The sequence below is a fragment of the Hipposideros armiger genome, unplaced genomic scaffold (assembly GCF_001890085.2).
Source record: "Hipposideros armiger isolate ML-2016 unplaced genomic scaffold, ASM189008v1 scaffold_722, whole genome shotgun sequence".
In the NCBI taxonomy this organism is placed as follows: Eukaryota; Metazoa; Chordata; class Mammalia; order Chiroptera; family Hipposideridae; genus Hipposideros; species Hipposideros armiger.
Genome location: NW_017732072.1, coordinates 794,548 through 798,240, shown reverse-complemented (window position 1 = coordinate 798,240; position 3,693 = coordinate 794,548). Strand labels below are relative to the sequence as shown.

At 45.2% G+C, this 3,693-nt stretch overlaps 1 pseudogene; it reads right to left on the bottom strand.

The window, feature by feature from the left end:
* Positions 1-290: 290 nt before the first annotated feature.
* Positions 291-1,538, bottom strand: LOC109373417 (RNA-binding protein with serine-rich domain 1-like; annotated as a pseudogene).
* Positions 1,539-3,693: the final 2,155 nt, after the last annotated feature.

The following is a 3,693-nucleotide window of genomic DNA, read 5'->3' as shown; positions in this document are numbered from 1 at the left end:
AGGCCACCAGGCTGGCCCCAGGTCATCTGTGGAATGGAAAAATGTGCTCCCAGGCTGGGGCCGCCCTGCCACCGCCCTGCTCATCCCTGCTGGCTTCACCACTGAACTGACCCTCTCAGGGACTGGAAACATGGAGCTTTCTAGCCAGGTAAGTGGGAGGCATCTTTGTAGGCACAACCCCAAACTAACAACACTTCTGCAGCAGAGCTTGGCCTTCAGAGGAAATGTCTCAATGCTGCCTTTGAAGTCTGCCCCTGAGTGAGGATTTCTTTCCTACTGACCTCCTTCGGCTAGAAAAGTGACAGAATTGAGTTGGATGGGATATAGAAGTTGCAGGGGGCAGAGCTTCAGTGGCCTACTTATCCGGAGATTTGAATTGGAGCTGGAGCGACTCCTGTGTCAGCGGTGGCACACTGGGGACCTGCGCCTCCGGAAGCGTGACCTCCTCCTCATCCGTGGGGGTGACCAGAGCCACATGGGAGGCGGTGGAAGCATTCTCCTGGGAGGGCTGAATCGCCTGGGGGGCGGCCTAGGCCAGGGGGCAGCACAGCGGTGGCAGTGATTTCCTGGCCATCAATTTGTCCTCCATCCATGTGCTTCAGGGCCTTCTCAGCTTCATCTGGATTCTCAAACACCACATATGCATAGCCTTTCGACAGATGGGGGTGCATCCTTTCTACAGGCATGTCAATCATTTTAATCTTCCGGTAGGTGGAGAATATTTCCACGATGTGATCCTTGGCCACATTCCTGGTGAGCCTCCCAATGTGCACTTCGGTGGGTTTCGGGGAAGGGCTCGTCGTTTCCTTTCTTTCTCATCTCTTTTGGGTGGTTTGGATTTGGAACGGGAACGCCGCCTGTTGTCGTGTCTGCGCCGAGGACTCGGGAAGCCGGAGGAGCTGCTGGAGCTGGAGCTGGAGCTGGAGTTGGAGCTGGAGCTGAGGGATGTGCTGGAACTTCCAGATTGGCTTGATGCCAACAAGGAGCTGGAGCCACTGCTCGAGCCAGTGCTGGTGCTGGAGCCCGAGCTGGAGGCAGAGCTGGGCCGAGACCTGGTGCTGCTGCTACCACTCAAAGCGCTGCGCCCCTTCCGAGTTTTATCCCTGCCACGCTCCTTCTTGCTTGACTCCTTGGTGGCCCCTTTATCTTTAGGGCGATCCTTGGACTTCTCATCAGAGCGGTCTTTGCGTTTGTTAGAAGGAGCCCTAGTAGTGCTGGACTTTTCTTATTTTCTTTGACTCCTAGCAAGCTCGTTTTTTTCACTCCTGATAAATCCATTCTCCCCTTCTGAGGTGTTCAAAGCAGCAATGGTGGCCTCACTGATCTGAACTCTCACTTCTAACTTGAGTCTGAGAAATGACCCCTAATCGATTGCAATTTATGCCCAAGTATCTTCCTGTCGCCGAGACCCCCTCCCGCTCTCCTCCGCAGCTGAAGCAGGCACCACCTGGATTAAGTTTTTGATTGTAAAGATAAAAACAGTCAAGTTTTTTAAATGATAAAATCTGAGACGTGAAGGAGATGATGACATGATACATGTTACAATTATGCTACATGTTGGGTGTTGAGTTAAGTTTAGGCTTTTAGGTAAAAAAGTTGAGTGAGGTACTGGATATTTGGTTCCATATATTATTAGCCCAGAAGGCTAGACTGGAGTTATAAATTCATAAGACAATATGCTGATGGTAATTTAAGCCACCAGCATTTATGAGGACATTGACTGGAATAATTATGATCAAAGCCATGTGGTAAGAAAAGGAATGGAATTTTGATGTACAATTTACCACAAGAATTGTATGAGCCAAAAACAATGGAGTGAGGATTCAACTGAGAGTCAAACTCAAGGCAGATGACACTAGAACGTGCTTTTATGGAGCTATCCCTGCCACAGATTTATGCTAAAAAAAGTCCTGTATAAATGAATTGAAACAGACGTGTCTCTTGGGAACTGTAACTTTAGAGACCCAGGCTAACTTTGGCATTTATTTCACCTGGCTGAGCATTACACTGGCAAGGAAGAACCTTCTCTGCATTCTGCGGAGCCTGTGGAATCATCAATTTGGGCTCCAAAAGTGTTCAAAGCTGCCCTTTCAATGTTGGTACTCTATTTTGGGTAAGTCAACAAGTGTGGCAAATGGGGACTTTCTGAGGACTTCCCAGATTATTCAGTTAACAGGTCAAGGCAAGAGTAAATGAGATCTTTGGGGCTGGATAAGTATTCACGGGTATATTAGCCAAGATTTTTTCAGTTGCAAATTACTAAACTCAAATCAAGTCAATTTAATCAATACGTAGTACATCCTGGTGTATGTAATTGCCTTTGGCTCTGATATACACCCTGGTTGGACTCTAAGTCTTGAATATTATTAAGGACCAGACTCTCTTTTCATGTCACAGATTTACATGTTTTATTCTTCAGACAGAATAAAATAAGTATTTTTCTGTAATAACTCTATAAGAGAAGTCCCAAGAATGCCTCTGATTGGCCTGGCTTAGATAAGATGTCTATCCTGAACCAATTACTTTAGCTAGGGATTTATATATTGTTTGTACAGGTTTGGTTCATCTGTGTATCCATTTAACCTGGGGAGACTGGTCATCTCCATAGGGAAGAGGGGTTTGTTTTGTAAAGAAAGGAAAACACTTCTCTGTACAGATAGAAAAGAATTCATGTCCATCAAATTGGGAAGCTTAGCCTACCCCCGCCCCTCCCGCTGCCACCATGCTCTGACCTGATTACTTACTACCCTTCTCTTCCACTCCTCTCCAGCCTTCTTGCTGTTCCTTGAATATTTTAAGGTTATTTCAGGTCCAGATCTTTAGAGTGCTGTTACTTTTGCCAGAAAGCTCTTCCCTAGAACTTCTCACATTTGAATTTCTCTCACATTTCAAATCTTTCCATCTATGATCATTATAATAAAAAGAGCCACCTAGTCACTAGTTTTTTTAAAATATGCATTTTATATGGAACAGATAATAAAAGAGTGCTCACTTTATTTAAAAACATGAAAGCGCCGATAAAAATATATGTCACTGCAGCTGTGCTCCCACATCAAACCTTATCAGTAAGAATTAGGCATTTATTCTTCACATCATTTTCCTGGCCTGGCAGAGGAGGACACCCACCTACACCAGAGCCTCAAAGGAAGAAGTGTTTCCTAATGCCAAGAAAGAGAGCCCTGGTGTAAAGGGGCCAGCCAGCAGGCTCCCCCTGTTCCCTACAGAACATGTGAATGGGAAGGGGCTGTGGTGGGCATCTCTGCTGCCTCTGCTCTGGGCACCTCCTAGGCCAGTGATGATGCATGATCAGCACCAAAATCGTTATCCTATTATCCTTGGCTCGAGGAGTAACACTATAGCAAATTAATTTATTTAGTAGTCCATTTGTGTACCCCTCTAAAATGCTTAGTTCATAAAACAAGGGCTGTCTCACTCACTTAATTCTTCATCTAGCTCCTATACAGTGTCTGTCACAAGTTGATAAATGTTTATTGAGTTAATGAATATGAATAATTCACCAAAATATTCTTTGTGTTTGTTTGGTTTTTTTTTTACTTCTAAAACTTTGAGACAATTGGCTCAATTCACCATTGCAGTTTACTTGGATCTCCATATTATTGCAATCCCAGTTGTCATCCCGAATACCGGAAACCAATCTACATGGAGATCTGCAGCAATGTTGTTCTTTCTTTC